This window comes from Corapipo altera, unplaced genomic scaffold (assembly GCF_003945725.1).
Source record: "Corapipo altera isolate COAL_440 unplaced genomic scaffold, ASM394572v1 60797, whole genome shotgun sequence".
NCBI lineage: Eukaryota > Metazoa > Chordata > Aves > Passeriformes > Pipridae > Corapipo > Corapipo altera.
Window position 1 is genome coordinate 1 of NW_020885710.1, and position 10,231 is coordinate 10,231.

At 48.4% G+C, this 10,231-nt stretch overlaps 1 long non-coding RNA gene across 1 annotated transcript; it reads right to left on the reverse strand.

Annotated features, from left to right (window-relative positions):
- Positions 1-8,698: 8,698 nt before the first annotated feature.
- On the reverse strand, positions 8,699-10,165 carry LOC113940744. The gene is made up of 5 exons (XR_003525529.1): positions 10,076-10,165; positions 9,657-9,804; positions 9,227-9,412; positions 9,002-9,139; positions 8,699-8,737 (listed from the first exon to the last, which is right to left on the reverse strand). It is a non-coding gene; the product is annotated as an uncharacterized LOC113940744 (long non-coding RNA).
- Positions 10,166-10,231: the final 66 nt, after the last annotated feature.

The following is a 10,231-nucleotide window of genomic DNA, read 5'->3' on the forward strand; positions in this document are numbered from 1 at the left end:
CCAGGCTGCCCCACCAACTTCACCTGAAGCCAAAGGATCCAGACTTTTTTCTCTCATGGAAAGAGCTTCTGTTCCCTTTTTTCAACCCTGCACTACAATGGCCGGTACCACCTCCCCAAAACTGAATCCAACTTAAGATTCCTGCCAGACCAAAGGTGCCACCACAGAAAGCTCTTGCTGCCCAAGAAATGCCCAGACTGCCCCAAAAACTACACCTCCAAGTCAAAGCATCCAGACTTTTTTTCCTCGTGGAAAGAGCTACTCTTCTTTTTTTTCAAACCTGAGCTGCAATGGCTGGACTCACCTCCCCAAAATTGAAGGCAAAGGAAGATTCCTACCAGACAAAAGGTGCCACCACAGAAAGCTCTTGCTGCCCAAGAGGTACCCAGGCTGCCCCACCGACAACACCTCCAAACAAAGCTTCCAGCCTTTTTATTGCTGGGGGAAAGGACTGCTAATTCCCTTTTTTTTAGCCCTGTCCTGCATAGGCCAAACTAACTCCTGAAAGAGACTCCCGCTGAAGATTCCTGCCAGACAAAAGGTGCCACCAGAGAAAGCTCTTGCTGCCCAAGAAGCGCCCAGGCTGCCCCACCAACTGCACCTCAAAACCAAAGGATCCAGACTTTCTTTCCTGCTGGAAGGACTGCTGTTTCCCTACCCTGCAATGGCCGGTCCCACCTCCCCAAAATTGAAGACAAATGAATATTTTTGCCAGACAAAAGGTGCCACCACAGAAAGCTCTTGCTACCCATGAAGTGCCACATCCCAAGTGTAAAAGGAATAGGGACACGACACCATACCAAATTTTTGGGTCTCTGTTGAAGATCAGGGGTGCAATGCGACTGTATTTGGAGAAAGAGGGACTTATATAGGGTATGGGTTAGGGGAGGTTCCATTAATTGGGCGGTGCATGGTATTGACATTTCAGGACCAAATGCAGTTGTGGTACATTGGAAAGATGGGTGTAATTTAGGCGTATCCAAGGTAAGGGACCAATGGGAGCTCACTCTGCACTGTGGCACTCATCAACCAATCGGTGAGAGATGAACGGGAAAACCCGGGGTGAACAAGGGAGTAAACAACTTTTGGCGGGAAATAACTGAGGACAAATGTGAACAAGCCCTGAACAATATAAATCATAGGGAATAACACGGGGGTACATTATAATATGGTATAAAACTGGGGATTAAGAGGAAAGTCCATGGATTTATAGTCTTTTCAGGCTCCATAGAAGTCCCACCAGGCCTTGAATCTTTCCCAGTCTTTTTGCTGATCCTCCTCATCTCCCCCTTCTTTACTTTCTGACACAACATTAGCGGCGAGACTTCTCAATAGCAACTTGCGGACACATACGATGATGCATGGCAGACAGGTTAAAATTGCTACAAGAGCAAACACGGAAATCATGATTATGATTCTATTAGTCCATTTTGGAAGTGAGGGGAAATGCAGCCAATCAAACAATCCATCTAGGCCCTCGCTTTTGGAATTGTGGATATCCTGAATTAAGCTTTTTAATTGGTGGATGCTTTGGTGGATTGATTGGGAATGATCGGAGGAATTCGTACAACACATTCCTTTGAACTCCTGGCACCCATGTCTGTGGGCCAGCAGCAGGAAGTCAATGGCTGCACGATTCTGTAGGCTAATTTCTTTAAGCTTTTGGGTGCCTACTAACAGCCCTCCTGTGGCTACTGTGGTGGCGTTGGCCTCCTTAGTAAGGCAGCAGCCAAGATGTGTTAGCAGGGACAGGGCATGGGCTGTTCCTATCCCCGGGATCGGGAAGGAAGCCCAAAAATTTCTCATTCGTGACCAGATGTGAATGTTAGAATCACAGCAGGAAATTGTAAGGGTGGTGGTGGAGTAGCAGCATCTGTTTGTGGTGTTGTAAGAATGCTTGCTTGGGGTGTGGGGGGATTCATTACTTTTGGCTTAGGGGCAGGTGTTTTAGGCTTTGGTTTGGGGAGTCTGAGTGGTACTCCTACAGCAAAAGATAATGATCTCTTAACATGGCTTTTGGGAGTAAAAGGTTGATCGAGCAATCTGAATTTGGCTGGATTAAAAAGTGCCAGTTTTCCTACTGTGCAGGGACCTCCCTCCAGGTAACCAGGAATACCCTGCCACGCTCAATCCCCGCACAGAAGGAAAAACCCCTTGGGGAGTTTCATATTTCTGGGCACATGCTCTGTAGCCACCTTAGTGACAATTGAGTTGTTGCACCACAGTGAGGAAGTGCCTTAATAGATAGGTTTGTTGACTGATACATTGTGGGGAGTAAACAATTTCAGTTCCATGTATCTGTGGAAGATGATACAGTAGCTAGTGGGGAGAGAGCCGAGGAGATCAATCTCCTGAGGTGGATTGGGGGTGAAGGCCTGGCGTGAGACAGTCTGTGATAGTGTAGCAGAGTTCAATGGGATATGACCTGAAATCCGACTCTGAGAAGTAAACGTGTTCCAACCCTTGCCTGGGGTAACCGGAATGCCCACCAGGCAAGTTTGGAAGGGGCTTTCAGCACTGGACAAAACCAGGCACAAGGTATCTGTGCCCGTTGCCTTGGCCAGCATTACCCATAGGTTCTCCGGTGGTTGCTTCATCCAGTCTCTTACTGGCAATGAGGTAGTGACAGTCGTTTTCATCCTTAAGAGGAAGACAGTGTAGATGCTGAGGCGGACGGTCCACATGTTGGGTCTGGTTTTCGGACGACTCACACTCTCCTTGCTGGAACCCACTTTGGTCCTGCGTCTCCTGCAATACAAGCGTACCCTTTCCCCCATGTAATAAGGGGAAAGGGGCCTGTCCAATTTTCTGTTAGTGGGTCCTTATACATTGCCTTTGCTTTTGTAACATTATGGGCAGAATCTGAATTAAAGTGCTTATCGATGGGACTTCTGTTTGTGTGAGTATCAGATTCCTCCAGCAGATTTAAAAAATTTAAAACATACATTACTTTTTCTAATCTTTCTTGGGGAGTCATACCTGTACTCCCCCTTTTTTGTTTTTTCAGCAAATGTTTAATATTTTGGTGAGCTCTCTCTACTATACCCTGTCCTGTGGGGTTATGTGGGACCCCAGTGATATGGTATACACCCCATTCCTCAAAAAAACTTTTTGTATCCATAGAGACATAGGAGGGCCCATTATCTGTTTTAATCTGTTTTGGGACTCCTATCCTTGCAAACGCTGATAAAAAATGTCTCTTGACATCCCTGCTTTTTTCACCGGAATGCACGGTGGCCGCAATCATTTTTGAAAATGTGTCAATGGACACATGTACGTATTTGAGTTTTCCGAATTCAGGTATGTGCATGACATCTGACTGCCAAATTTCCAAAGCTGTTAATCCTCTGGGATTGGTCCCCTCTGGAACCATTTGACAGTCAGGGCCTGCTTTTAAAATCTCTTTTGCTTGTGTCAATTTTAGGCCAAATTGTTTTTGCAGTGACCGTGCATTTTGATGAAAAAATTCATGGGAAATTTTAACCCATTGATACAAATTAGGGGTAACAACCATACTTGCTAGATGGTCAGCAGTCTGGCTTCCCTCCGCCACAGGGCCTGGTAGAGCAGTGTGAGATCTTGTGTGGACAATGTAATATTCGAACTTCCTGTTGTGAATTAAAAACAACAAATTTGTTAACAGACCGAACAATCTTTCATTGGAAACTTCTTTCAAATATGAATTTTCAATCCTTTTCACAATGCCCACAATATAAGCCAAATCTGATATAATATTGATCACCTCATTTTTAAAAATTTCAAAGGCGCGAACAACTGCTGACAATTCCACGATTTGGGGAGAACCTTGGGCCTTATGAATATCTTGATGCCAATTACCATTTTCTTGCCAGACAATTACTGCATTTCCGGTTCTCCCAGATCTATCGGTAAACAATGTTTTTGCACCTTTTATTGGCATGTCTGATTGCATAATTTTTAATTTTACCAGAATTGGAATTAGTCTTTGTAAAAATGGGCATGCCGGGAGGTGGAATTTGATTTCTCCCGGATAACCTCCAAAGGCAATATGAAAATCAGTGGAATTCTGCATCAGTTGTTCCAGTTGTTCGGAAGTCAGTGGGAGGTAGATGCAACTCGGCTCCTCTCCACTGAGTTCCAAACATCTGGTGCATCCTTTGAAGATCAGTTTTCCAGTCATTTCTGCTAGGGTGACAATTGTTTTAGAAAATTGGTGTGAGAGGAAGATCCACTCCCACAAACAGAAGTCCTTAGTATCTGTTGAGAATTGGCCTAATATGACCAATGGCTGTCTGTGCTCTCCGATTATAATTAAAGAAGATGGCAGTCCCTCCATCTTTCTGCCTATTTGTCTTTCCGATATCTTTTTCTCAACCACAGAAAGGGCTTTCTCGACCTCCAGAGTCAGAGTTCTGGGGCAGGACAACTCTGCATCTCCTTTGAGTAGATTGAATAGGGGGTGCAAATCATCAGTTGTGGTCCCCAATACTGGTCAGATCCAATTGATCGCTCCCAATAGTTTTTGGAGGTCATTTAAATGTCGGACTTTCTTTTCAATCACGACTGATTGAGGTTTGATAGCTTTAGAGGTAATTTGGAGTCCGAGGTACCTCCAGGATGTTTCCTTCTGTATCTTCTCAGGGGATACTTCCAATCCTTAAGAATTTAGAGCCGAAATCGCTGCGTTCAGAGTCTTTTTGACTGCCGATTCTGTTTTAGCGCAAATCAATACATCATCCGTATAATGGAAGATGATCGATTGCGGGAACTTTTACCTAATGGGTTCCAACACTTTTGCCACAAACATTTGGCATAGTGTCAGGGAATTTTTCATCCCCTGGAGAAGCACCTTCCATTGGAACCTGCGATGGGGTTCACAAGCGTTGATGGCTGGGACTGAAAATGCAAATTTAACCGAATCAGCCGGATTAAGATAAATGTGAAAGAAGCAGTCCTTTATGTCAATCACCACTAAGGGCCATTCAGCAGGGAGCATAGATGGAGAAGGCATCCCCTGCTGGAGGGCTCCCATTGGCTCTAGGACTTCATTCACTTTGCACAGGTTCTGGAGAAATCTCCAGGAACCTGAGGATTTTTGTATCACGAACACTGGAGTGTTCCAGGGACTGGTGGAAGGCTCCAAGTGTCCTCTAGCCAATTCCTGATTAACCAATTCATTTAAAATTTGCAACTTCATTTTGGGTAGGGGCCACTGATCCACCCAAACAGGGGTTTCAGTTTTCCAATTAAGTTTGGGCAACTGCACCTGCTCAGTGACCCCCCCTAAAACTTTTCTTTCGTTTTTTAAGCTTAGTTGCCATTGTTCCATGGCGTCCTGTCCCCACAGTGTGATTGGAATGTTTAATACATACGGTTGAAGAGATGCAAGTCTGCCCTCCGGCCTGTATACTGTGACAATTTCTTTGCTTCTGACTGGGTACTGTGACCCTCCTACCCCCCTGACTCGTGTGTCTGTGGACTGGGCCGGCCAACCGCACGGCCAGTCCTTTGCCGCCAGTATGGTTACATCTGCCCCTGTATCCAAAAGCCCTTCCACCTTGATCTTTTGTGGATGTCTCGGTTCTGAAAAATAAATTAAACATTTCAGGAGAGGTCGAGAAGATTTCACTGAGGTTGCCCAATTGGCTTCTGTCAGAGTCTCACTCCTCTCCTCCTCGTCTTTGGACATCACACATGTCAGGGCATTCATGGAGATCATTTTCGCGACCGGGAAATCATCTTCCAACTGTACAGGTGGCAATGCAACAGACAAACACACGGCAATGTTATTATTAACGAGACCCGTTAAGAGGGTAGGAATCACCATAACACCCCTCGACACAGCTGAGAAATGTGACACTATTAGATATGTCTCTTCTGGGTGAACGTTGGCAGATGACCTGACCCTGACCAGCTGCTCATATGAGCTTAGATGGATAGAAGGATGGACAACAGTTAAAATGATCCAGTCCAAGGGGGTGCACTGTTGCTTAACCGGGACCGGGTCTGGTGGGGACTCCCACACTACGGAGTAACTGGGCGCGGTGTCGGGTGCAGGATGGAGCGGAGCTGAGGGGATGCTTTTGTCATCGCGCCCCCCTGAACACTCTGCTCCCTGTTTCCCGAGTGCTCGCAGGAGCACGGGCAGAGGTCCGGCAACAAACTAATGGTGACCTTTTTCCTCAGTCCCAGGGATTTTCTTGAGGGAAGGAACTCGCCATTAATGTTAGTTAATGATCAGCACCGGTAGATGACCAATGGCGACCCTTCCCGCACCTCCAGCAAAGTGTTTTTGGGGCATTTAGTTCTGTGGCTAACTCCGGACAATGCTTTTTAAAATGTCCTTTTTTCCCGCAGTTGAAGCAGGATTGGGATCTGGTGAGGGCAGCAGCTAATAGGCGTACTTTATGGGAACCAGAGCCAAAGTTCTTACAAGCTTCGATCATTTCAAGTAGGGAGGGGTCTTTTAACATCTTAAGGGCTTTCTGACAATCCTCGTTTGCTTTTTCTATAAGCAGTTTGTTAAAGAGGATGTCTTGGCTTTCTTTTTGTTGAACTTGACGGCTAATTGCTTCTCTCAATCTGGTAATAAATTCTACAAAGGGCTCTTTTGGGCCTTGATTGATTAATGTAACGAGGGAGTTTGGACGTATGTATCCGCTACCCTCTTGACTGCTTCTAATGCCAATTCTTTCGATATGTCTAAAAATTTCAAGTCAATTCGAGATTGATCATCCCTACTTGAATAGTGTCCCTGACCATAAAGCATGTCTACAGCCTGCTTCACTGGTATTCCCCTCCTTTCCATTTTTTCATTCACATATGTTGTAATCAATTTCTTCCACTCCGTCTCAAAGACGGACAATTGTATCGTGGAGAAAAGTCCATTCACAACTGCACAAATGTCGTAAGTAATGAGTCTATATGCCAAAAAGAACGATTCCAACAGGCCAACCGTAAAGGGTGCTCCTAGTCCATACCAGACAATGGCTTTTTTAATATCCTTAAGCATGGGATATGAAATGGGTCTCCATTCTGGAGCTTTACCCTCTTCCAGGTAAATCGGAAAGGTCTTTAGAAAGTCTATGTCATTAGCTGAATGATTTCCAAATATTTGGATGGTTTGCCTGTCTTTCAGGGGAGTGCTGCGAATAGTCTATATCGGAATCAGACGACCGGTAAAGGGGGTAGGCCTCGGTGCAACAGGCCCTATGCGTGCAGCCATTTTTACAGAAACTGGATTTGACCTTTGGCCTAGCCCCACCCCTGACTTCCTTTCTATCCCGGGGGGCAGGTCTTTCTGGGTAGGAGGCGGAGCTGGAGGGAGAGGGTGTGCGTGTGGGCATGTTGGGGGAGGAGTCTCTGACGCACGGAGGTGGGGCGGAGGTGGTCTAGGGGGTGGCACGGAGGGAGCCCGCCTCCTTTTTTCCTGCACTGATGTCTCCCGCGGCAACTTTTCCCGCCTTCACTCCTCGCGTGTTCTGCCTCCCTCCTTCCCGACGCAATTTTGTGCATGCCGTGATGCAGCTTCTTTTTCCCTCCCGCCATCTTGTGTCCGGTGCAGTTTGTGTGACAGTTTAGGAGCTGTTTTTGTAGATAGGAGTCTTGTACTTGATTTCTCGTGCTTTTCATGGAGACCGTTATTCTGGTTCATCATCTGGTGCTGTAGCACCATCAGAACTAGTCTCCAGGCAATTAAAGCTTCTTTAGCTGTTCGGTCCCCCCTATCATTATCTCGCCACAGACTGGTCCACAGAGGTGTCCTCTGCAAGTATGTGACCTTTGTGGTCCAGCCACTTGGTGAGTGTTTTCGCTGATTTCTTATCAAGGGGGTGACCGTGTTCAATGGTGAAATCCTTAAGTCATCGGTAGATGAACTTCTGGGAAGTGGACAGCGAGAGTCCCATGGTGTTATTACAGTGACTCTTGACACTTGTCCTTTCTGTTAAAAATCCTCCCTTTTAGGGGATAGGTGTCGGGGTGGGAAGTGGAGTGTCCCCAGCTGCTCACCTTCTCCAGTGCATCAACCCGTGCAACTCTGCAGTCCACAGTCACTCATGTCCAGCTGAGGAGGACTGGCGGGGTGGTCACCACTCCTGGTGATCCCTGAGCCCCAGTGAGCACACAGGAGTTCTCTCAATGTGAGAGACCTTCAACTATGCCCCACGTTTGGCGCCATATGCCATGGCCCGAGGGTAATAGGGATAGGGATGCAGCACTGCACAAAAGGGTTCGGACTCGGTTGAAGGTCAGGGGTGCAATGCCACTTTATTAGGGGAGAACAGCGACTTATATAAGGTTTGGGTAAGGGGAGGTCTGATAACTGGGGTGGAGCATGGGATTGACAACCCAGGATGAAACAGGATTGGGAGACAAGGGGGAAAATGGGTGTAACTTAGGGGTATCCAAGGGAAGGGACCAATAGGAGCTCACTCTGCACTGCGGCAGCCATCAACCAATCAGTGAGAGATGAGAGGGAAAACCAGGGGAGAACAAGAGAGTAAACAACTTTTGGCGGGAAAAATGTGAGGGCAAGTCCAGGCAAGCCCTGAGCAATACAAACCATAGGGTATAACATAGGCGTACATTACAATATGGTATAAAACTGGTAATAAACTGGGGAACAAGAAGTCAGTCCATGGAGTAATAGTCTATTCGGGCCCCATAAACGTCTCTCCAGGCCTTGAATCGTTCCCAGTCAGATCTGTGATCCTCCTCAATCCGGGAACACAAGGGGTCGGAGACATGGCTCATCTCCCTGCCAGAGGGAAAAAGGCACCCATTGACCCTGAGCCTGGTGGGTAAACCTGTCTCGGGATGGACTCACATAGGCCTGGTCTTTCCCCAGGACAAAAGCACTCTGGGAGGCGGTTCATCCTGTGCACCCGCCTCTCTCAGCCTTTTCCACTCTGCTTGCCCATCCCTCAGTGACAAGGCCCTTTGGCCCACGACCACAGGCACTGTAGGGGTGCCCCGTGCACAGGCAGAAAGGACAGGGGCAGTGGGGACAAGGAGGTCTCACCTGGCCAACAGACCCACCGCGTAGTGGTGGGTGTCAGCGCTGAGGAGCGTGTCCCAGCCGCACTTGCGTTCCATTGAAACCACAACTTCCCCACACTCCAGATGGCAAAGCAGGGCCTTCAGGGTCAGCAACGCAAACCTGGGTGCAGAGCAAAGCCCAGGTCAAGCTGGGAGCCCTGACCCAGCCCGAGGGCACAGAAGGCAGGGGAGGACTGGGATGGAGCACCTGTTGGGCTCGGTGGGAAGGTTGTGTTGCTCCCAGCATCCCCTCCAGAAGGTGTCAACCTCCTTTGGCATCTGCTAGGTGCTGATGAGAACTTGAAAGAGCAGAGCCACAAGGAGACAGAGGGAATACTCTGTCCATGACTGGGAACCGGAATATCTGCAGAGTCTCCCAGATCACCCTGGTTGCCTGCAAAAGATAAACCATCTGGACACAGCTCTCAGTGCTCAGATGTCCATGTGGCAGGGCCCGAGAGTGGCAAAGAGATGCCAGGGAGGATGCAGGGGGAGCACCTCTCCTGGTGCCCCTGAACCTGCCCCTAACCTACATTTCCAGCCCAGCGCCTGAGGCAGGGAGATGCAGTGCTGGGGGAGGATGGAGAGCCACCGGAGAGGTGACCTGGGGGGAGCGAAAGCCCTTTCCAGAAACTCACAGCCAGTGCAAAGACATCCGTTTTGTCCCCGTCAGAGGTGGACATGCTGTGGAGTGGCCAGTCCTCCATCACACAGAGCAGCTGTGGCAGCACCTTCACCACTGTCCTTCCCGATGAGGTGATGGTCCTCCACATGATGGCAGCAGCTCTGTGGGACCAGAGTTCTGTGTCAGGGGGGTGCCGGTCAAAGTGCCTTGAGGAGCAGGGAAGGAGCATGGCAACAGGATCGGGGCTGACATGGCAGGACTGGGAAACAGAGGGGTCAGGGGGTCCTGGAACTCTCCATCCCTCTGGCCGACCACGTGGGATGGCCAGAAACAAAGCAGAAGTATGGCTTTAGTTAAACGTGGGAGACAGGTTAAAAGAGGAAGGTCTAAAGGCTGGTGAGCCCTGAGCCCCGAAGGCAGGGGGTCCTGTACCTGTCACATGATGGGGCACAGTGCAGGAGGGTCACCACAGCATCAGCAGGGTGTTCATCAGTCACCCTCAGAAACTCCAACAGCAGCTTCTCTTCTGGAGTTGCACTGCCTGTCAGTCTCTGGTGCACATTCCTGATGAAGGTTGGAACCTGGAGG